At 40.2% G+C, this 25,876-nt stretch overlaps 1 long non-coding RNA gene across 1 annotated transcript in view; it reads left to right on the top strand.

The window, feature by feature from the left end:
• Nucleotides 1-25,237, top strand: part of LOC132206054 (uncharacterized) — a 59,258-nt gene extending 34,021 nt beyond the window's left edge. Inside the window, exon 3 of the long non-coding RNA XR_009442785.1 lies at nt 25,135-25,237. This is a non-coding gene — a long non-coding RNA (uncharacterized LOC132206054). The remainder of the gene's footprint in view (nt 1-25,134) is intronic.
• The last annotated feature ends 639 nt before the right edge of the window (nt 25,238-25,876 follow it).

Genomic DNA, 25,876 nt, shown 5'->3' with positions numbered 1-25,876 from the left:
AAACAACAACACTAGCATCATTAGTCATGAATCATTTATAAACTTTTCGCTCCATCTTCAGTAGAAAAATGACGCCTATAAGCAAACTAAAGTTGAAAAGTCTCTGGAGTTAATAAACATATTCAATTTTGTTTTTACTCAGATAACATACTCAAATTAAACATTTTTTGCTTACGGGAAGTCATGGTTGCAAATCTATGGGGAGCATATAGGTAGGAAACTGCCTCTTCCCTTGGAGTCATCAGCAAAAGAGTCCAAGGCTCCAGTTTGGAATTTTAGTGGACCTTTCTGTTCAAACTGGGAAGATCAGGAGCACTCTAGCAGCAGCTTTCTTATTCTTGGTTTGGGCCTTTAAAACGATCCAACTGGCTTCCTTTCCCCATTATCCAGCTCTGCCTATTGGCTAGATTTCCAGAACATCAATTTCACAGAATCACACAATGCTTAAATGAGGAAGAATTCTTCGACCAGTCTAAAAACATTGTTATCCCATTCAAAATTGTTCGTTACCTTATAATTTGCTCTCTTGCTCCTGATTTGCCAGTCTACTCATATCAAGTGTACTCCACCTTCTTCTTGCATTTATTGACCCCTATTTAGTCAGTTAGCTTTGTGCCTTGTGTCCCATGTGCTGCTGTATTCTGAATGCTGGAAATTTTGTGCAACTTTCTCCCTGTTCACCATTTTAATTAGCTCAGACTAACTTAAAGAGAATGGGCTCAGCAGTTGTGTGAATACATTGCCAATTAATGGAAAAGGGATGATATACGGGTCCTGGGAAGAAGACAATGATTTCCAACAGGGAATAAAAGCAAAATATTTTCCAGGCACCAGGGTATTTGTAGGTAGTGCAGAATTAGTGGGCAGAGACAAAGAGTGGAATAGGCTTAAGAGATAGAAGAGAGAATGGAGATGAAGGAAAAAATATAAATAAATTTCAAGGAAAATTAGTTTTAATGTACAAAAATCTCTATATACTTCTTGATGGAGAATGTAAGAAATGATTGATACAGGATAGCAAATTTGGTACTAACTAAGGCAAAACCTTACACAAAGCTCCACCAATTTCTGAGTTTATTTTAGACAGTCTCAATGCAATATTTTCTTTTGTCTGTTCTTATATCTCTTAACTGAAGTAAAAGTTAGATCATTGCCTAAAAGTGTCCCTTATTTAAGTAAGCCGGCTTTTGTTTCATTAGTAATGAAGTCTGTCTCTTAGTTGATATCAGTAACTCTCACTCACTTACATTGTTATATGACTTTTCCACCTTATTTGCTGATTTTTCCCCTTGTGGCCTTTGCTCACTGGACCCTGGACGATGTGATGTGTATGCACCATGACAGGGTTCAGCTCCATTGACAACTAAGCTCTGCACTATATCCCCATGTGGCTGTTGGATCAGTGGCTGTCGGTAATTTGTGCATATGATAACTTTGTATCATTATATAATTTATTTACCATGGAATTGTGTTCAGATTTCTTTGACACAAAATACCAACAGTTGTTTTTCCAAAACATTCACTTTCATTTATTTTGCTATGTAATGCAATGCCTGACAGCACAATGATTTCTTGGTTTTCCCTCCTCATTACTTTTCAATCTTTCTGGTGCCCGTATTAGTTTAATTAAACCAAGAAGGTGTTGTTGATCTGGAAGGATTGAACAAACTGGCTGTCTTTTCTCTTGGAAAAAAGAAGTTTGGGGAGTAACCTGTTGGAGGGCTTTAAGATTATAAATTGTAGAAATAAAGAACAAAAACTAAGGGCTGGAAACATAAAAAAGTCATTAATAAATTTAAAATAAACTTAAGAGAGAAGTCTTTTCCCAAAGAGTGGTTTAATGTATCTAGATTAGAATGAGGTGAGATGGATGAAGTTTGATGGGATGAAATGATGAAGATGGGGGGGGAAGTTTATATGACTTTAGCATTGGTTCCTTTGAGCTGAATGGCCCACTTCAGTGCTTTAAGTATTGTGAAACATTTTAAGAAGGAATAGGTGTGATACCAAAGCTGCTGACATAGCAAATTTTCAACATCAATATTCCTGGTACATTAACGTTTCAGTTTTATTGTTATTTGAGTGGAGATATAACACTGATTTTTAAGCTGTGATTCAAGAAGATGTGATCTTGGGGTAGGAGCTTATTTAGTGAGTAATCTTAAAAATAAAATTTTAAAATGCAATGATAGATATTTTCTAATAAATTTGTCCAACGCTGTTAATACATAGCTCTGGATCAGGTGAAAACACTATGTTACAACCACTAGGCAGCAGCAGAACTCCATATTAAACACAGTGACAGCTTCTGTTTGTGTTGACTTGTTCAGCATGGAGTGACACAGTGTGTGGAGACTTTGATGTGTCATGTCTCTGTTCTTATTTATGAATTCCTACAGGGGAAATTTATCTCAAATGTTGGCAATAGGAAAAGCTGTAAATAACTGGAAGCTTTTTCTACAGGCTGAAGATAAATAGAAGGACTGAAGTCCTCACAGCTGAGATGGCAGAAACTGGGAAAATGCAACAATCCTGTACTCTTTACTTTAATGATCATCTCCATCTGCTCCGAAAAGAGTCCCTAAAATTTCATTTGCCCTTAGTTTGGTTCAGCATTTGCATCTGAAAGAGGTGTGAGGGATGTTTGGTAAGATTGGTTGTCTTCAGATTACCCTTATACTGGTCACACAATTAATCCACAATAAATGAACTGTGACGGCAATTATATTGTATATAATACCCAGAGGAGTTATTGGGTCATGAGCTAGTTTTAGGTTAAAAATGAAAATTCACCCTTTTGCTTTTCCTATATTGAGAAAAAAGAGCCTTTCTCACATAAAGAGTTGCTACCATCTGGCACTGCCTGAAAGGGTTTTGGAAAGCATCATTAATGGTAAATTTCAAAAGAGACTTGCAAATATACTTGAAAATAATGCATTGGCAGGGTTGTGGGAAAGAAGCAAGCGATCAAGACAAATAGGAAAGTTCTTGAGAACTGGCACAGCGATGATGGCTTTGAAACCACTTTTTCTGAGCTGTGAGATTCTAACATTCCGAAAATTATTAAATATTCTGCATCTTAAGCTATTATATACAAAAATGTGCAGCTGGATGCCATCAATCTGAGCTGTAGGCAGAGCATGAACCTAACCTTTGTCCTTGTTTATAGAGAAATTGGGTTCTGTCAGTCAGACTCTTCACTGTGTACACTAGAATAGCCATCAAAAAATGATCACCTCAAAGGATTGAAAGACTGTTGTGTACAGATCAAAATTGTCTAGACTGGGGAGATGTTTCTCCCTGTTCACTTCTCAGTCCAACACCAGGTCAGTTGCAGAAATTCAATAAAGTACTCTCTTTCCACAACTGCAACATTGGGCAGAATCTTGTTTTTTCAGACTAAAAGCGGAGGCAGAGCTTAAAAGCAAGATCCTTTTGTTCAGGGGAGGGTCACTGCTCTCAAATGTATTCTCACATTGTTACATATGTACTCATATCCAATGCCAAATTTTATGGGCAGGCAGGCAGGCAGGAGGCTCTGCTCTTCTGGAGGCCAAGTTCTGGGTGACACTCCCTGGAACCCAGGAGCGTCACTCAAACTCTGTTCATCAGATCTGCCCACTTTTGGATATATCATAGAGCGTGCCTTGGTGATACTTCCCTCAATGTTCTCCGGAAAGTTGTCCACAGATTTTTCCTAGGAGTGGCAACAGAACATCATGCCAACTGACAAAAGCAGCCTTAACTGAGCTTGCTGTGGAGGTCAGGGATCAAGAAAGCCTGGGTCCAGTGCTACAATAGGATGAATGATCTGCTGTCATGATCTGTGGCTTGTTGACTGCTCAAACTTCATCTTTTCCATTGTAAGTATTTGTACAAAGAAATGGCTTGAGTACGATTGATCCAAGATACTGGAGAAGTTTGTAATCACTGGAGCTTGGAGGAAGAAGTCTGCCTCATCAGGTCTATATCTTGTAAATATATAGTTCAGTTTAACAGATGTGTTTTCTGTTTTTCTTAACAGTTGCAGTGGCTTGGAGTATTAATGAGTATTCATGGCATACTAATGAATTCTGTTTCACAAAACAAGCTGAAAATTTCTGAGGACTAAATAGCAAAACTTTATAACATTCTGCATTAGGGTGGGTGCAGCCAATTCCACACATTCTCCAAACTCTAACTAACTCTACCAATCCAACATTTTCTGTGTCTGGTGCCTGCAATCCCATGAGTTTATAAACTATTGCCAAGCTGTTGGCAACTTGATGTTGTGGGGTTCTTACATTCTTATAACTAATTAAGGCATCTCACATGTTTTAGATCATCTCCTTGCTACTGAGACAAATTTCCATTTTTTTAATTATCCGGAGTGCATTTGGATCCAAATCCCAGAAGCGAAAGAGCTAATGTATGGATAAATGCTTCTTTAGATCCAACTCAGAGCATAAATTGAAAACTGGCTTTGTGACAGTTATGAGGTTTATAAAGTTACTTTGTTTCAGAAACATATCTTTGGTTTAAGGTAAATGTCAAGGGCCATATGGCCCTATTCTGAAGTCTAATTGACCAATCAAGCCTACTTAGAGATTGAAATTTGGCCAGGTAGTTTTATTGGGAAGAGGTGCAAATTGTTTACACTTGTAGAAATTGGTAATAGTTGTGTGCTGACAGTAGATAGACAAAGAGCTTCCAAAATACTAGAAAGAAGTAAAAATATTGAGTCGTAAACGGTGATTAAACTGTTAATTGACTTCCAAGATAATAGGGAATTGGGCTATCAAGAATAGCTTATCAGTATTTCTGTCTGGATAGATTCGAAATTAATCTTGCCCCTTTTGCCAGCATTTGGCCCATCCTTTTAAACACTCCCTATTCATCTACCCATCCAGATGCCTTTTAAACGTTGTAATTGTATCAGCTCCACCACTTCCTCAAGCAGTTCATTCCACACATGCACCACCCTCTGTGTGAAAAAATTGCCCCTTAGATCCCTTTTATATCTTTCTCTCCTCTAAACCCTACCGTTTTAGTTTTGGGCTCCTCAATCCAGGGGAAAAGATCTTGGCTATTCACCCTATCTATGTCCCTCATGATTTATAAACTTCAATAAGGTCACCCCTCAGCCCTTGATGCTCCAGGGAAAACAGGCCCAACATATTCACCCTCACACCACAGCTCAAACACTCCAACCCTGGAAACATCTTTGGAAATCTTTTCTGAACCCTTTTAACTTTCACAACATTCTTCCTATAGCAAGGGGACCAGAGTTGCATGTAGTATTCCAAAAGTGGCCTAACCAATGTCCTGTACAGCTGCAACATGACATCCCAGCTCCTGTACTCAATGCACTGACCAAAAAAGAAAAGCAAACTGAACACCTTCTTCACTATCCTGTCTACCTGTGACTTTACTTCCAAGGAACTATGAACCTGTACTCCAAGGTTTTTTTTTTCAGCAACACTCTCCAGGACCTTTTCATTAAGTGTATAAGTACTGCCCTGATTTGCTTTTCCAAAATGCAGCACCTTGCCTTTATCTAAATTAAAGTTCATCTGCCACGCCTTGGCCCATTGGCCCATCTGATCAAGATCTTGTTGTATTCTAAGGTAGCCTTCTTCACTGTCAACTACATCTCCAGTTTTGGTGTCATGTGCAAACTTACTAACCGTACGTCCCATGTTCACATTCAAATCATTTCTATAAATAACAAAAAGCAGTGGACCCAGCACCAGTCCTTGTGGCACACCGCTGTCACAGGCCTGCAGTCAGAAAAACAACCCTCCGCCACCACCCTCTGTCTCCTGCCTTCGAGTTAGTTCTGTATCCAAAGGCTAGTTCCCCCTGTTTCCATGTGGTCTAACCTTCATAACCAATCCGCCATGCTCAACTTTACTGAAGCCTATATAGATCATGTCCACTGCTCTGCTTTCATCAATCCCCTTCATTACTGCTTTCAAAAATTCAATTAAGTAGGACAAGATTTCTCACGCACAAAGCCATGTTGACCATCTCTAATTAGTTTTTGCCTTTCCAAATACATGTAAATCCTGTCCCGCAGGATCTCCCCCAACAAATTACCCACCGACACCTATACTGAGTTTGCAACAAACAACTACACCTCCCAGTTGCGAACCATTTCAACTCCCCCTCCCAATCCTTGGACATCCTGGGCATCCTGCAGTGCCACAATGATGGCACCCGAAAGCTACAGGAACAGCATCTCATGTTTCGCTTGGGAACACTGCAGCCCAAGGGTATCAATGTGGACTTCACAAGCTTCAAAATCACCCCTCCCTCAACTGCATCCCAAAATCAGCCCAGCTAGTCCCCGCCTCCCTAACCATTCCACCCACCTCAACTCCCACCCCCATCTCCTACCCACTAACCTCATCTCGCCTCCTTGACCTGTCTATCCTCCCTGGACCAACCTATTCCCCTCTCTAACTCCCCACCTACGTTCACCTTCACTGGCTCCAACCCTGCCTCTTATCTTCTCCACTTATCTTCTCCTTTATCCATCTTCTATCCGCCTCCCACTCTCTCCCTATTTATTTCAGAATCCACTTCCCGTCCCCCATTTCTGAGGAAGGGTCTCAACCCAAAACGTCAGCATTCCTGCTCCTCTGATGCTGCTTGGCCTGCTGTGTTCATCCCGCTCTACTCCGTGTTATCTCAGTTTGCCCACCAATGGCGTCAGGTTCACTGGCTTTTCCTTAATGCCTACGATTCACATTGCCAGGGAAATGAGTTTTGAGTGTGGAAGAGCTTATATGACACTCTATAAAACTCTCATACACAGTCTCTTAGAGTCTGGGAGGGGGAATGTGCAGCTGGAAGTTAAACATTTCTGTGGTCCATCATGTCGGAATACAACTCGGAATTCCTAGTCAGGTTGGAAAGACCAATTTTGTAGGGAATTAAAATGAGGCTGAATGATTTACTGAGCTTTAGCCAGAAAGGAACTCACAAAGAGAAAGATTGCCCTAGAGTTACTGTTTCCAGTCTGGGAAAGGAAAAGATCAGAAGTAGATTCTCTGGAGCTACGAATCATATTGGACTGGTTTAGGGAGAATTTGAGGCCTACTTAAAAGGGCGGTAAAATATATACTTTAATAGTAGAAAGTTTTGATTGTGCCAAAGGCTCCATTCGCTAGTTCAAAGTACAAGTCCGTAGAAAGATAGTGTTTTTTCAATAGTACTTTCAGCCTTTTGTTATAAGAAATGTTTTAAAATGTGAAATCTTGTTGAGTTATTCTTTCAGCTATTAATTGGAAGTTTGAAATTCTATTTTAAAAGTTATTAGTTTCCAAAAAGACTGTAATAAATTGGTCTCACCACAAGTTAAATCTTGGAAGTGTATCATTGCGAAATGATGTTCTGGCAAATATCAAGGGAGGCACATTGAAGTTTTCACTTCAACTCACTGAGCCACTCATCTCCTAGAGATAATTCCTTCAGTGTGGAAATACATAGCAAAATGGACAAATCCTTTAAACTTCTTGATGCTCTGTTGCATAACACTGTGTGTTGAATTATTCCAGAATTCCTACAGAAGAATAGTCACACAGTGTTTTGAAAACTAGTACCAATATTTGCAGCAACATTGTTTACTCTATTTCACCTTCCAGAAGCAAAAGATGATCTGGGGTCACGACAGCAGAAGACCCTTCTGCCCGTTATTTACATCTGTTGCAACAAAGACACGTGCAGGACATTTTGAGCCAATTCTATCTTGTCTTCAAACAAAGGGCCAGCCAAGCCATGCAGCATAACAGTGAGAGTTTGATATAGAGCAAAAACAGCTTAAATCTATTCATTCACAAGGTTTACGCGTTTTAATAGAAATCTGTGAAATTCCTACAACTAAAAGTTTACAGGGTTACAAGAGACAGGCCAAGACATGTGCGAGAGGTGGTGTGTGTCACGTGTCAATACGCAAGTGACAAGATGCAGTTTTACATCAATGATTCCTTCATGACCATTTCCTGCCCTTAGTTGAAGATTTTAAAGAGGGATAAAAATAATTGAAAGCTATTGTGACTGAGGGGTGGGCATTGGAACAAACTTTACATTTTTAAAAAGATATACACTCGTCATGACACTAGAAAGCGATTGTACAATGGCTAAAGGCAGTCTTCCTTCACTTTGAATATTTGAACACAGACAAGCCAGAGACAGAGAGGCCCGATGCTACGATGAATCAATCACTCTGTCATGTACTTGAACTGGTTGCTGTTTGATTGTCTCCTGTTTCTCTCCCACTGTTGTCAGATTACTCATAGAACTATGTCACTCAAGAAACAGCTGCACACTCAGCATTACTGTTGTATGAAAGACATTAGTCCCCATAACATTTGTGTCTGGTGCATATTTTCCATTTTAAATATTGAAGTGGTGCCTTGCTTGTATTCAGAAGGGGAAATCTATCTATTCACAAAACATCCTTTATCTTGTCACTGTTGCTTGAGGGGTTAAGGGATAAATGTCACTGCTGATGCTGCTGGTGAAAGGCCATAAGGCTGACTGGGGGCAGTGGCCCTGGTTATTGTGCTCAATGGAGTGTGTTGTTTGTCAGGCTTGTAGTGCAGACTGCTGGGGAGAGATTTGTCTCATGCATCATACTAGTCCTCATGAAACTGTGAATGGGATCAGTGTTCTGTCATCTACTCATTATTCGGTGATATTGCTGCCACAGAGATGCCGCCTCCTTCACAGTGATGGCCGACAGTAGGACAAAGGCAGCAATTCTAACTGATGCGTTTATATAGACAAAGGCTGAAGGCTTCAGATCAGGCAGTAATAAAGGGACCACGGAGGCTCTGTGCCAGTAAGAGAGATATTTATTGAAAAACAGCACTGTGATAAATGCCAATGGTAAATCTTTCCAGCTGTCATCAGGAACTAACATCCCCATATTTGGGCATCATTATGTCACATCAGCAAGACTTAACATGCTTGGTATTATGGTTAACTGCTTGTTTTGATGGTAAAGGATGTGATATTTATAAACTGGATTGGATTGTCAAGCAACCCCCGTGTACATGGTCCATATGTCCATTGTCCTCTGTTAATCATTAATCTGGCTATCTTCTTCTGACACAGACTGTGCACAATGTTCACTGTTCAACTGAAAACCATAATTTAAAGAAAATTATTGGAAACTTTAAAAAGAGTCACAAGTCACAAGAGAAACGTGGTCATTGTAGAAAATACACTTAAATGAAAATAGACTGTACTTGGAAATGGCCAGTATCTAGAGAGTGAAATACTCATCCCTCAAATTGTTTTTGTTGATCATGATCAACTACCAGCCTCTTTATTGTGGCACTCCCTGTTCCCACCAACTTATTATCAATATTTATCCAATAGCGTTTAATCTTCACCAGAGTCCTGAACATGGATTCCAGATCACGCATGGGCATATCAAACTTAAATTGTAACACATTTTCTTTTCAAAAAAGGACACACAGCTAAAACCTGGCTACAAATCTAAGTTAGAGATAGTAGGAACTGCTGATGCTGGAGTCTGAGATAACAAGGTGTAGAGCTGGATGAACACAGCAGGCCAAGCAGCATCGGAGGAGCAGGAAAGCTGACGTTTCGGGTCTGGACAATTCTTCAGAAATGGGGAAGGGGAAGGGGACTCTGAGATAAATAGAGAGAAGGCATGGCAAATGATAGAAGGTGAATAGAGGAGCAGATAGGTGGAGAGAAGACGGACAGGTCAAGGGGGCAGGGATGAAGCCAGTAAAGGTGAGTGTAGGTAGGGAGATGGGATGGGGGTTGGTCAGTGAAGAGGGAGGAGCAGGCAAGTGGGAGGGAAGATGGGCAGATCAAGGAGGCGGGGATGGGGCAAGTAGGTAGGAAGTGGGGGTGCTGTTCCTCCAAACTTCGGGTGGTGTTGTTGTGGCAATGGAGGAGGCCCAGGATAGACATGTCACCCAAGGAGTGGGACGGGGAGTTGGGAGGGGGAATATGAGCACCTCATATTCTGCCTGGGAACCCTGCAACCCAATGCTCTCAATGTGGACTTTACATGCTTCAAGATGTCCCCACCCCTAACCTCATCCCAAGACCAGCTCATCTTGTCCCTGCTTCCTTGACCTGTCCGACTTTTCTCCCACTGATCCACTCCTCCCACCTCAATGAACAACCCCCACACCCACTTCTTACCTCGTAGCCCCATCCTTGTATCCTTGGCCTCTCTGTCTTCCCTCCCATCTACCCTCACCTCCCTCCTCATTGACAAACCCCCATCCCAACTCCCTGCCTACACTCACCTTTACTGGCTTCATCCCCACCTCCGTGACCTGTCTGACTTCTCTCCACGTATCTGCTCCTCTATCCACCTTCTATCATCATCTCCCCATATCTCTATTTATTTCATATCCCCCTTCCCCTCCCCCATTTCTGAGGAAAGGTCCAAACCCAAAATGTCAGCTTTCCTGCTCATCTGATTATCTAAGTTATTTGAGACTGTGATCATGATGGGAGAAGTGACCGTGGCCTGGGCAAGAAACATAAATTATGTGTTTCCCAATAAGAATATAGAAGAACAGTGTTTAAAAGTCAGTTCAACCATGGTCTGTGGGTGGTAATGTGGGAAGAAGGTGTGCTGGTGAGCAGGGGCACTCATATGTAGCAGCCTGAGTGGAAGAAAGTTTTCTAGTCACCCTGTATTGCAGATAAACGACTCTTTCATTCTGAATGTTAGAAGCCAATAGGAAAGGCATTCAGTTGGAAAAGGACAATAGGACTTTCACTCTGAGCACTATCAGTCATCCACTGTCAAAAGGAAACAGGACAAGAAGATTTTAACTAACCTGCAAAGCCAAAAACCCTGATATAGACTATATAGATTAGATTCCCTACAGTGTGGAAACAGGCCCTTCGGCCCAACAAGTCCACACTGCCCTTTGAAGCATCCCACCCTAAACCCATTCCCCTATAACCCTCACCTCCCTGAAACGATTGACAATTTAGCATGGCCAATCCTACACATCTCTGGACTGTGAGAGGAAATTGGAGCACCTGGAGGAGATCCACACAGACATGGGGAGAATGTGCAAACTCCACACAGACAGTCGCCCAAGGCTGGAATTGAACCTGGGCCCCTGGTGCTGTGAGGCTGCAGTGCTAACCACTGAGCCACCGTGCCGCCCCAAATTTAATTGTCAATGTTCTATTATCCACCCTTCATTGACAATCTAAAGACTGAACCATACATTCATTAACATTTTTCTAGACTCACTTCTTTTTACTCATTACATATTATGTTATTATTTCTTCTGTGATGAGTAGCTAAGCTCATTCTTTGTGAATGCATTATACCCTGACTTTCTTTTTTAAAATTTATTTAATCTGGGATGAAGACATCCAAAAAGGAGCAGATTGTTTGTAAATTAACCTTGTTGCGATCAACTCAGGGGAGCCAGTAAATAATGAAGAGAAGCTAATTTAACCATCCTCACTCTGGATCTTGACAATTTGGGATATTCTGTCTGAAACCGTAGTGACTTAGAGAACCTAAAGTCTGGTCATAATGCTAGTGACTTTCTACACAAGCTGGAACGTAGGATTGTGTCCCAAAATATATTATTAAGGTATTTTGATGGTGATTAAATTGCAGTTCAAAGCTCAGATGTTTCAGGCATATCACTTAGAGCCTTTAGGTGTGCAATTGGTTTGCAGCAAGAGTGTGCAATTCTGTCTTTAGCTACATTCCATAAGAACATTGCATTTAATGCTTCTTCCTGTAACTCTCAATATTATTTCTTTTCAAATCTAATTCATTTTTGAAGTACCCCAATTGAACCTATTTCTACCACAATCTCAGGCCTTATTTAAAATCTTTAACAGTTTTGTAGAATAAGAATTTTTCATCATTGCTTTTGCTTCTTTTGCTAATTTTAAATGTGTGTCTTCTCATTCTCAATCCTTTTGTAACTGGGAACAGTTTCTTCCAGCTTACTCTGTCCAGACTCCTAATGATCCTGACAGTCTGTATCAGGTTGCCTATCAGCTTTCTCTTCTCAGAGGAAACCAGAACTAAATTCTCCAATCTGTCTTCACACCTGAAGTTCCTCATCGCGGGAACTGTTCTCATGATCTTTTCTGCACTCTCTCCAATGCTTTCACATCCTTATTAAAGAGTGGCACTAGAAGTGAATGCAGTACTCTAGCTGAGGACAAACTAGTGTCTTACATAAGCTCAACGTAACCATCTTGCACTTGTACTCTCTGCCCTGTTAATAAACACAAGTATTCTGTCTGCTTTTTTAACCATTCTCTAACCTGTCCTTCTGTATTTAAAGTCGAAAAATTTGTCACAAAATGTAAGTTCTGAATGATTTCAGTAGAATTACAGATATATTCACATCCTTCTGAGAACTACCAGCAACAGTAATTCAAGTTGAAAGTCATACTTTACTATTCTTCATGAATGAGGCCACAAGGCTCTGAGATAACTCTCATTTTTAAATTTAAACTTAGATTTTTTTTGTTAGTAGTTTTTTATTCATATATTGATACAAATTCTTCTATTCTTTCTTTTGATTTATCTTTTGAAGAAATTCAAATGCAGGCTTTTTGAAAAACTAATAAACAATATGAACCTTTTCCTTGAAACATTCATAGTACAATGCATTTCTTTTTATAATTTTAATAGTGGCTTTTAGTTTAGAATATGGAGGCTTATCTTTGTAAGAATATTTTAACATAGCTGGCATCCAATGAAAGAGGTATTAAAAGTATTGGGAATTATTTGGCACAAAGTATATTATCAGAGGGTAACATGTTCCTAAACCACTTTTGATCTTGCTAAAATGTACGCATTTTTGTTGTACAAAGCTTTTCTTATTTTGCTTAATTTATTTCAAAAAGGAACAGTGAATGCACAATTTTCATTGAAATATTTTGGATCACGTTCAATCCAGTCAGCATGTATTAGTAATATTTGATATCCTGGTAGTTTACAAGTCAGAATTTCATATCTGCACATATTCTTCTCAAAAAAATTTTTGTTTGTATTAGAGATGCTTATTCAGCTTTGTAGCTGGTCAGAGAACTCCACCAGTATCTACTTTGACACAATGTGGACAGCCAGAAAAGAAGGGGCATGTGTTTCAAATCAGACACTGCTAACTGTGTCAGAGATATTCAGCCTGAACTTTTCTCATGCTACACTGATTTGTGTTTACTCGTTGTTTCTTGTGTCTATATAACTTTTCCTTTTATTTGTTCATTGGGCTAAATTAACAAACAGAAATTGAAGGCTAATTATAACAACAAAACTTTGTGGTAAATGCATAAAATTCAGATTGGGCTTGGTTTCGCTTCCAGTCCTGAAATTGCATATACTTAAAGACTCTGGATTCAAGATATTTTACGGTACCAACATCAAATCAGCCAATCCTTGTAACATCAATTTATTATCATTAATGTTGCATCTTTTTTTTCAGCTTTAGTGCTATACTAGCCATAGACACTAGCCCTTCACTTGATCTCTTTAATAGTTAAAACAAATTGCTATAGTATGCTTTACCTTTCTCCGTATTTCTCTCTCTCTCTCTCACACGAACACACACGCATCCGCACACACACAGACACACTCTACATCATTCTCTGCCTAATGAAGCTACTGCGAATGGTGAGGAAATTCTAGACAGTACAGTTTCTTGAATCTGCTTATCAGTTACACAGGTCCTTCGTTATCTGATGCGAACATGTTTGGTGAAACCTTTAGTCTAGAAATGAATCTGGTCAGTGGCTCTAATAAAGTTCCAATGGTAGCTCCTCACCATTTTATACTTACATGATCATAGTTGTGTGAAGCCTTTTGCATACTAATGGAAGGATTAAAAATGTTATTAAGCGTGTCAATTTAAAAAGATACCTGGCTAATATTTAGTCCTCAAACAATCAATAAATAGCTTGTTTGGTTATTATTACACTGCTATTTGCAGGACCTTCCCGAGCACTAATAGAGTGGCACATTTCCCCATATTACAGCAGCCACTACTCTTCAAAAATATTTAATTGGCTCAAATGGCTTTGAGATGTTCTAAAATCACAAAAGTCAACATATAAATTTAAATAACTATTTCTTTCTGTCTTTTACTGAGGAGGTCACCCCTGTAACTGTATATAAGGTAAGATATCTGCAGAATCAACTGCATTTCTCTTAGTTATTCTTCCATGAAAACAAGACATATTATCATTTGTTTGGATATTTTGTCCTTTAAATACCCACTTTTGTCTGCTGTTCCCTGGTCTCCAATATTACCTACTTTAAATAAATAGTCAGCCAGCCTAGAAGGGTAAGCCTTGCTGTACTCCATGTACGGCTTTTGTTGATGGAGTGCCTTTGCAGATGTGGTAAAGATGATATATAGTTTAGAGCAGCTGGGTTAATTTTGTCACTGAAAAGCAAAGCCCTGGAAAGTCTCACTGTGTTGCGAATGCTCTCCTTTTCCTGCCTGGCAAAGTTCGACCTACCCTGGAGTAAAGTATTTACTTTTTGATTTGGCTGCACAGCTGTGAAGTGTGACATGAGATCATCATTCACTATCTTAACAAGTAACAAACAGATGGCTTTTATTGAATACTGGCAAATTAAAAGAGGTACTGACCATGGGCAAAGAACCCTTTTGGGTTTTCAATCAATGCGGCATCACTTTGTATGGTGCCTATTGGAACAGAGGACAGCATGGCCTGCTCTTTGTGATGAGATGTGAGCAGAAATTGGGAAAAACCAAGCTGGAAAGTGCTGACCGAGTGTCTCTGAAGGAAAGACTTATGCTTGGATAGGTTTTGTCGAGATTTCTGAGAATGCCCTGTTAGATAGTCACATTAAATTCATTTCACAAACCCATCTTGTTTACTGAGAATTATTCATTACAAAATTTCATTCTAGCTGCTGAAAATGATGTTTTAAATTTAATTTTTGCTTTTTCTTTCATTTATCCCTTGCAAACTCCAGCTGACTACTATAGATTTCCGGAAACTGATTATTTCTTTTTACACAATTTTACAATTTAATCTTAATCCCTCAGAGAACTTTATTTGTCATGGTTGCTTGATAACAGCCCAGTATCTGCATGGACAGTAACGTCTTTACTGTTGGTCTTTAGAGATATTACAGTTGTCCCAGAATTCACATTCCTTTCATTAAATCACACAACTACAAATTCACTTCTGGACTTGAATAAATCTAATGTAATGCAAATTAGTAAAAATACAATTCGAGTACAAAGTAAATAAGGGACTATACACAATAAAACAAGAGAGATAGAAGCAGAAGATTTTTAATAAATCAGTAAATCCCGGGGATGATATTTAATCAGATAAAGTTAACAACTGAAGTAGGAATGGATCTGGAAATTTACTGGTGTATTCACTCGAAAAGGACATTCAGCAGGGTAACTGTGGATGATTACAGGCTTACAGGACCTTGCAATTGTGATGATGATTTTTGTTCTGAACAAACCAAACAAAGCAAATAATTACCATATGAATTACACCAGTGAAAAATATGGTTGGGAGAATATGGAAATGGAAATAATTTGTTATGATGTTGCCATTTTGGTTGGTAACTGTATGCAAACAGCTGATTTTATCCCCTCAGCTTTGTCAAAGTGCATTTTTGTTCAATGAACATTCTGGGCAACAGTTGAATTCTATTTCAGTAAGGCAAAGGCTTGTTAAGCATAAAAATAAAATCTGGAACACCACTAGCCTATGCATTAATATGTTCAGCACAATTGTTAAGATTTTTGAAAGTATACTATCATACTGACCATTAGATGTAATGCAACAACCTCCTGTTCCTGCTGCTTCTGATCTTTTTAAAAGTTGTTTAATCAGCTTCTATGTGTTATCTAATCCCGACCTCAACTCAGCGTCTGCAGTGGTCATGGAAACAAAACCTGTCTTTATTCCTCTTTTGGATAAGATCATGAATAGGGAAGGTTTGGAGGGAAGTTGGCCAAGTGTAGGCAAGTGGGACCAGTTTAATTTGGGAACATGGTCAGCATGAACTTAGAGTCCTAGAGCACAGAGACAGGCCCTTCGGCCCTATCTGATCCATGCCGACCAAAGTACCCATTCGCTCTAATCCCATTTCCCTCCACTTGGCTCATATCCTTCTAATCCTTTCCTAATGCCTTTTAAATGTTGTTCTGCTGGCAGCTCATGCCATATACGTACCACCCTCTTTGTAAGAAAAATTGCCTCTCAGGTTCCCATGTATTCTTTGCCCTCTTACCTTAAACTGATGTTCTCTAGTCCCCAATTCCCCAAGTCTGGGAAAAAGACTGAGTACTTTCACCCTATCCATGCCTCTTATGATTTTTTATTCTTCTATAAGATGACACCACCGCCCACCACCAGCCCCCCACCAACCTCAGTCTCTTATGCTCAAAAGAAAAAAGCCCTAGCTTGTCTAACCCCTCTCTGTAACTCAGTCCCTTGAGTCCTGGCAACATCTTTCTAAATTTTTTCTGCACTCTTTCCAGTTTAGTAACATCATTCCTATAGCAAGGTGACCAAAACTGCACACAATACTTCAAGTGTGGCTTCAATAATGTCCTGTACAACTGCAACATAACTTCTCAAATTCTGTACTCAGTGCCCTGATTGATGAAGGCCAACGTGCCAAAAGCTTCCTTCACTGCCCTATCTACCTGTGGCTTCCACTTTCAAAGAACCGTGCACCTGAACTCCAAGTCCCTCTGTTCCGCTATACTTCTTAAGGCCCTACCATTCACCATGTAATTCCTACCTTGATTTGACTTTCCAAAATGCAACACCTCACACTTATCTGTATTAAACTCCATTTGCCATTTCTTGGCCCACTTCCCCAGCTGATCAAATCCTGCTGCAGTTTGTGATAGCCTTCATCACTGTCCACAATACCGCCGATCTTTGTGTCATCTGTAAACTTATTAATCATGCCTTGTACATTCTCATCCAAATAATTGACATTGATAACAAACAGCAAGGGGCCCAGCACTGACCCCCGAGGCACACCACTAGTCACAGGCCTCCAGTCCGGCAAGCATCCTTCCACAATTACTCTCTGTTTCCTACCAAGCCAAATATATAGACAATTTGTTAAGCCTTCCTGGATTCCATGCAATCTAACCTTCCAGAGCAGCCTATCATGTGGAACCTTATCAAAAGCCTTTCTGAAATCCTTATAGGCTACATCTACTGCTCTGCCCTCATCAACTTTCCTGGTCACTTCATGAAAGAACTCTAACAAATTTGTGAGGCATGATCTCCTACGCATGAAGCCATGCGGCTACTCCTAAACAAACTTTGTTTTTGTAAATGCATGTATATATTATCCCTCAGAATCTTCTTAGGTAACTTATCTACCATAGATGTTAAACTTACTGCTCTATAAGTCCCAACATTTTCTTTGCAGCACTTCTTGAATAAGGGAACAACATTCACTACTCTCCACACTTCCAGGACCCCACCCGTGGCTAATGATGACGCAAATGTATCAGCCAGGGTCCTTACAATTTCTTCTCTAGCCTCTTGCAGGATTCTTGGATATATCTGATTGGGACCAGGAGATTTATCTACCTTCATGCCTTCTAATACTTCCAATGCCTCCTCTATAGTGATATGCATTGTTCCCAAAATATTGCCACTAACTTCCCCAAGTTCCTAAGTCTTCATGTCTTTCTGCATGATAAACACTGGAGAAATATTCATTGAGGACTTCACTCATCTCCTGCAGTTCCATTTTGATCTTTGAGGGGTCCTATTCTCTCTCTAGTTATTCTTTTTCTTTTAACATACTCAAAGAATCTTTTTGGATTCACCCTAATCTTCTCAGCCAAGGCTATCTTGTGCCGCCTTTTCACCCTCCTGATTTCCTTCTTCAGTAAACTCCTGTATCCCCTATGTACCTCTAGGAATTCCCTTGATCCCAGCTGCCTGTTCCTGAGTCTTGTTGGACCAAAGGATCGGTTTCCATGCTGTCTGACTTTATGACTCTTGCTGGCTAAGAGAATTTGAAGCTTATAATATCATGGTCAGAGTCTTTCAGGTTCAGCCCAGTTAATTAAACATTGAAGATAAAACCTGGTTCTTATTTATGTTGCTCAGAATTGCACAGTGGTAGAGGGGAGGAGGATGGGAATTGAGGGGTGTGGTGAAGATGGGGGACATTGTGAAGGAATGGTATATTAGTGGCACTATTACTGCATTAATAATCCAGAAGCTCAGAACAATGCTCCAGAATCAGATTCAAATTCTATCATGGCAATGGTAGAATTTAAATTCAATTAATTAATAAATCTGGAATGAAAAGCCAGTTTCAAAAATGGTCACCATTAAACTAATTTGTATCTAAAACTCATCAACTTCAGGAATGGCTTTTAAGGAAGGTAATCTGATATTCTTACCTGGTCTGGCCTGTAAGACCCTCGGAGATTTAATGAATTCTGAAAAGATCAAGTAAACTTTTCTGTTGCCTGTGAAAGAGGGTGGCTTCTTCTCAAAAGCAATTGGGGATGGGCAACAAACGTTGGCCTTGCCAGTGACACTTGCTTTCCCTGAATAAGTAAAACAGAGCATTATGATTTGACCACTGAGCTTTTGGTGAAGCTTTTAAGAGTAAATAAATGCCATTACACAATCTGAATAAAACATATTAAAAAGAACAATCAGCTAAAGAAAGAGAACTGTAATAAAAGATTGGATCAGGAAAATGTTCACATGCCTTCTTTAGTTCACTGAGTAATTCAAAATTTCTCTCATGCAATCCTTTTCTTTTGCCACATTATTTATTTAATAAGGATTAACTGTTTTAGGTACAGTAATGCAGTTGTTGGTCAATATTACTCTGTTGCCTTGGTGCACAATGCCTCTAGGTACAATCATTGCTCATGGGAAAGAAATAGGATATCTCCTTAATCTCATGGCATGTTGGCAGTAAGGAATACTTAAATGCCTTCAGTCTGAATTGGATCTGTATTCTGGCTGAAATGTGAAAATACAGAATGCTAATCCACAATTAGTGGGTATTTTGTAAACACAAGCCTTCAGCTAAGTGCCAGGGGCACTGTAGCATTTTTCTGTTATAATTATTCTAAACAATGTTAATTATGGTTCATATGAAATAATGTGAAGTGATATTGATTTTGAAACAAAAATTTCCTCACAATTTGGTGTTTGACTCAGAAGATGAATGGTGGTGTTTGCAGTGAGAACAAAAAACTTTGGATCATCTCCTTGACATGTTCCTGCCTCCATGCAATTTTATACTTGGGGTGAATGACACACTGACGACTACGCACCGAGTGGGAAGTTAATTAAGGGAAGTGTGAGGTCCTTAGGTTGTGTTTCTCTATGCCAATCTAAAATTTCTGTAGTTGCTGGACTCCTGCAGTGTGCATTGCTTGATACCGCAAAGGTATCAAATGCACAGCAGGAGGACCTAGGGCTCCAGCATGAGATTGGTGAATAGTCAAGCCTACCAGGACATCTTGGAGATAGTGAGAACTGCTGATGTTGGAGTCCAAGATAACACAGTGTGGAGCGGGAGGAACACAGCAGGCCAGGCAACATCAGAGGAGCAGGAAAGCTGACGTTTCGGGTCGGGACCCTTCTGCAGAAATGGGAGAGGGGAAGAGGGCTCTGAAATGAATAGAGAGAGGGGGTTTCAGGCTGCGGAATGTAGGTGGGATGGTGATAGGTGAGTAGAGGTACCAGCACATCTTGTTGCATCTTATTCACTTTTCTTAAGTGCTGTATCTAGATTCTCACAAGCCATCGATGAATTCCCAATTGACACTCACTGTTACTGGTTAAACAACATAATAACAGTCCGTCTCACTACAAATTGCAATCTCATCAAACTTGCCATACGTAGTAGCCATTGGGAAAACTCAACATAGAAACCAGAGTGGGTACTTGGCAGGTTCAACTCAGCATTTACAGCAGAAAATCCATGAAGGCCACAGTCAAATTGGAGAGCAGGGCAGGATCTATCAGCATCAGCTGCATGTACATTTGCACCAGGACATTTGCTACCAGAATTTTGGGAGGTATCACCACCATTCTGGCATCCTCCAACAAACTGGCACTGTGCCCTGCAGGGCAGAATGATTTAGGGCAACCGACAGTGTAGATCTGCATTGGGTACAGGTACTGCACAGGGACAGGAATCCATTACACAGCTTTTACCCGGCTGTTTGTCAGGGCTGCTCCCTTACTCCACAGCATGCATTCACCTGGTGTTCTATTGCATGCATCCTGACCTGAAGTGCCTTGACTTGCATTGGCAATTTGTAACCTTGTACAACCAGGCAGGCGACTGTGCTGATCAAGGGGAGTGTATTTTGGCATATATCAATATAATAAGCTTCAACAGGTGGCCTCTATCTTCACAGTAAACACATGATATCTGGAGCAAGCACACAAAGTCTGAAAGCCTTGGGGGAGTTTTCCTCAGTGAAGCCCTGGGGGTACTTAGAGTCATACAGTCATAAAGCCGTACTGCACGGAAACACCCTTAAATCCAACTCATCCATGCCGGCCAGATGTCCTAAATTAATCTTGTCTCATTTGCCAGCATTTGGCCCATCCTTCTTAACCTTTACTATTTATATACCCATCCAGATGCCTTTTAAACATTGTAATCGTATCAGTCTCCACCACTTCCTCTGGCAACTCATTCCATACACGCACCACCCTCTACATGAAAAGGTTGCCCCTTAGGTCCCTTTTAAATCTTTCCCCTCTCACCCTAAATCGATGCCCCTCTAGGTTTGGACTCCCTCACACCGGGAAGAAGACTCTGCCTATTTATCCTAACCATGTTCCTCAGGATTTTATAAACTTCTATAAGGTCACCCCTCAGCCTCCGATGCTCCAGGGAGAGTAACCCCAGCCTATCCAGCCTCTCCCTAAAGCTCAAACCCTCCACATCCCTCCTATAGCAGAACTGCATGCAGCATTCCAAAAGTGGCCTAACCATTGACCTGTACAGACACAACATGACCTTCCACCTCCTATTCTCAATGTACTGATCAATCAGGGCAAGCATACCAAAGACCTTCTTCAGTATCCTATCTACTTGGAACTCCACTTTTGATGAACTATGAACCTGCATCCCAAGGTCTCTTTGTACAGCAACACTCCCCAGGGCCTTACCATTAATTGTATAAGTCCTGCTCTGATTTGCCTTTCCAAAATTTAGCACCTCACATTTATCTAAATTAAACTCCATCTACCACTCCTCGGATCACAGGCCCATTTGATCAAGTTGTACTCTGAGGTAATCTTCTTGGCTGCCCACTACACCTCCAATTTTGGTGTCTTCTGAAAACTTACTGACCATACCTCGTATATTTATATTCAAATCATTTATATAAATGACAAATAATGAACACAGCACCGATCCTTGATGCACAATGCTGGTCACAGGCCTCCAGTCAGAACAAACGATCCTCCACAATAATACCTCTGTCTTCAACCTTCGATCCAGTTCTGTGTCCAGTAGCTGGTTTGCCCTCTATCCTGTGTGGCCTAACCTTGCTAACCAGTCTACCATGAGGAAATTGTCGAACACCTTACTGAAATCCAAATAGATCATGTCCACCACTCTTTCCTCATCAGTTCTCTTTGTTACTTCTTCAAAAAACTTAATCAAGTTAATAAGACACAATTTCCCATGCACAAAGCAATGTTGGCTACTCCTAATCAGCCCCTGCCTTTCCAAATGCATGTACATCTTGTCCTTCAGGATTCCCTCCAACAACTTGCCTACCACCAATGTCAGGGTCACAGATCTATAGTTCTCTGGGTTTTCCTTACCACTTTTCTTAAATAGTGTCACCATGTTAGCCAACCTCCACTATTCTGGCACCTCACTTGTGGTTATTGATGATACAAATATCTCAGTCAGGGCGTTCTAGCATGGTTAGTCAAAGCGGAGGCTTGGGGACCGCTTTGCAGAACACCTCCGCTCGGTTCGCAATAAACAACTGCACCTCCCAGTCGCAAACCATTTCCACTCCCTCTCCCATTCTTTAGATGACATGTCCATCATGGGCCTCCTGCAGTGCCACAGTGATGCCACCCGAAGGTTGCAGGAACAGTAACTCATATTCCGCTTGGGAACCCTGCAGCCCAATGGTATCAATGTGGACTTCACCAGCTTCAAAATCTCCCCTTCCCCCACCGCATCCCAAAACCAGCCCAGTTCGTCCCCTCCCCCCACTGCACCACACAACCAGCCCAGCTCTTCCCCTCCACCCACCGCATCCCAAAACTAGTTCAACCTGTCTCTGCCTCCCTAACCTGTTCTTCCTCTCACCCATCCCTTCCTCCCACCCCAAGCCGCACCTCCATTTCCTACCTACTAACCTCATCCCACCTCCTTGACCTGTCCGTCTTCCTTGGACTGACCTATCCCCTCCCTACCTCCCCACCTATACTGTCTTCTCCACCTATCTTCTTTTCTCTCCATCTTTGGTCCGCCTCCCCCTCTCTCCCTATTTATTCCAGAACCCTCACCCCATCCCCCTCTCTGATGAAGGGTCTAGGCCCGAAACGTCAGCTTTTGTGCTCCTGAGATGCTGCTGGGCCTGTGTGTTCATCCAGCCTCACATTTCATTATCATGGTTAGTCAAAGGCAGCTTTCAATGCCAGTTCTGATCTTTGTCTATGGTCAGGTGTCAGATTAATGTGATGCAGTTTAGGCATACTGCATACTTAGGGATAGGGTCATGCTCAATCCTTTGTCTCCATTGGGGCCAGGTTTGGGTTAGGACTACTTTAGTTGGGAATATGTCTGATGCTTTGATTGGATATCTACCCTTTAAGAGTAAATGTGTTGTGAATTGAAAATAGTGGATCCATTTCTTTTGTTTATATTACACATGCAGCTTTTTTTTTGTTTTTTTAATATATCTGTTAATATGCCACTATTCTGTTCTTTTAACTTGGAGATCAAGAATGAATTGGATATTGTGATGATGTCTGGTCTACTGATATTATTATGAGGCCAACTGAAGATGATACAGGACAAGTTAGATCTCAGGTCTCAGAGTGAACTCTGCCTTGATAGGTCGAAAGTTTAATTTTTGCAGTTGGTCACTGTAGTGGTCAGTTATTGAAGATCTTCACACCAAACTGCAAATAGTCATTAAAAAAAACCAAGTTTATTACATGTAAGATAAAAAACGTAACCCTATAAGATATCTTAGACAGATCGAATTTTACAAAACAAAAGTTTCAGCCTCTTTCAGTAATGTTATTTTGCAGACACTCAATCCTAGAGTAATATCTTTCTTTTCTGACCTGTTTAATTTCTTACTGAAGTCTTCCATTTCTCTTCCAGAAACAGTTTTATGATTTCTTTTCCAATTTCGCTAGCCTGAACACAACTTTCATTCTGATTGCTGTTATGGCTCTGACAGGAAAAATGTGCTGGAAATCAAGCCCCACTATTCCATGAGTCTTATCAAAACTTTATGACCAAAATAATCAAATTGTTTCATAGTATTACTGATATCCAGAACAAAAGAGACTTTCAGTAGGTTCCTCCAGTAAACTCAAAAATTACTTGATTATTAAGAACAAACTTATTATTTAAACAAGTGTAAAATGGGCTGTTAATTAACATACAATGCAGACATAAACTATATCCTCTTTAATACTGATGCACACACATTCATACCGAGGACAAGGTGACACAGCTCTCCAGAGAAATTTGAGTGGAAAAGTGGGGAAAGCCTGTTGATAAAGAGTCTAAATCAAAAGAGTGGAATAAGTTTCCTCGTAGCTCCTTTGGTTTAGTGTTAACAAAATCCCATTGCTGCTGACTGCAGCAGATGGAAGACCTTCAGTTCAAGTAAATGTTCAGTTAAACATCAATCTTAGGATCAAGTTAACAGTTCAACATATAGAGTCTAAGAGTCTATGAGAGGATCAGGGATATTTATTTCTGGAACATTCTGAAATACTCAGAAAATACTTCACTGAGGTATCTGTTTAAGAAAAAGACAGAGAGAAAGACAGATAGTAACTGGACAGCTCAGTAGGCTGTGGCAAACAGAAACCAAATGTTCAGAGGCTGTTAATAGGCACCAAACAACACAAATTGAGTTGTGTCTTTCCAAGTCTGTTTGCCCAGCATTTATAGACCATTAAGCATCCTCATATCTCTCTTTCAAATGCTTTTCTCCTACAGTCACTGGGTTTCATGTAAACAGCAGCAGATAATTCCAAGCTTTTTTGACCTTTTGACGTTGGTGTTCCAACAGTCACTTAATAAGTCCTAAACAACCCAAGAAGCATCCAAATCTCCAATTTTCCAATTTTCATAATCCGCAGCTAATAAAACTGAATTGCAATAACTTCATGGGATTTCTTTTTCTTTGATTTAATAATAGTCAGCTAACTTTGGGTGCAAAAAGTATGACTTGTTTATTTGCTTGTTCAATTACTGGAAATTGGATTATAGCTAATTTATTTGGCGAGTGAACAATCCAAAGCCCAGCATTTCACCATTTCTTATTGTTGCTTATATCAGCAAGTAGCTTTTTTTATATTCGCTTATGGGATGTGGGCATTGCTGCCTGGCTAACATTTATTGCCCAAGCCTAGTTGCCTGTGGGTAGGTGGTAATGAGCTGCCTTCTTGAAGAGCTGCAGCCCATGTGGTGTAGATAGACGCACAATGTAAATTAGGGAGGAAGTTCCAGTATTTCAACCCAGTTCTACATTATAACAATACCACACCATCTTCATCTGGCCCCATCATCTGCAGCCACTTCATCAATGACCTTTCCTCCATCATTTTTCAGAAGTAGGGATAATTACTGATGATTGCAAATCATATTGAAAACTGTGCAAATCTTCAGATCTTGCAACAAACTTTGTCAAGTTGTGTTTGATCTGTCACAGCTCTGTCAGTGGGTTACACTGTTCCCATTGACTCCAGCTTGCGTTGTTATGCCTTCATGCACTCAGTGTTGGGTGTTTATACTTTTGTTCTGGAGACTGGTCTGCATAGCTACACTGGCCCTACTCTAAGTCTGCTGCATCTCTATATTTATCTTATCTAAGAGTGCTTATTATCTGATTCTCATTGCCTGATTCTTTCTAACAGGACTGGACATTTACCTGGACCGATGGATTGCAACAGCTCAAAAGGCAGTCAACTACCACTTTGTCAAGGACATGTGGAGCTGAACCACAAATGCTAGTTTGCTAAATTTGCTCACAGCCCATGAAAGATTAAAAAAATGTGGCCACTCTTCAAAAATACCTAATTATCTGTAAAGTACTTTGAGGAGCTTGGTATTCATCAGAACTGCTATGTAATTGTACGTCTTTCATGTTTCTGTTAGGTTGGTAATAAAATGATCGTAAAATATTTATTCCTGATTAATGACTTAGTTATTATTAAATACCCAAAAGGGCTTCTTTGGATAATCTGCCAGACATTAACTGATGCTTAAAAAAGTCCTGACTAGAGGAAATGAGTCATGTTGTAGCAGATGACTGCAGCAAGAGAAATTCCCAACAAGCAAAATAAACCCATTAGTAACCTCTGGTTACCAATACAGCTGTATTTCCTGTGTGTAATGGGAATGTTATAAGATTCTTTCTTTATAAGAGCACGGTAGCATTTAGGGCTGACATCATTGCAGAATGGTTCTGAAAAACTTCCTCAATATTTTCCTCAATGCAAGAATAAATTTTGATTGCATTTGTTGCAAAATATAAATTAAACCCTTGACTCAATATAGCTAAAGAAAGAAAAGTCCATTTTTGTCCTTCTGAAACACAGAAATGTCACCCTTTCCCCTTACAATCATTACCAGATGATATTATTAAATTGTATTTAA

The sequence above is a fragment of the Stegostoma tigrinum genome, chromosome 29 (genome assembly GCF_030684315.1).
Source record: "Stegostoma tigrinum isolate sSteTig4 chromosome 29, sSteTig4.hap1, whole genome shotgun sequence".
NCBI lineage: Eukaryota > Metazoa > Chordata > Chondrichthyes > Orectolobiformes > Stegostomatidae > Stegostoma > Stegostoma tigrinum.
This window is presented reverse-complemented; position numbering and strand designations above follow the sequence as displayed.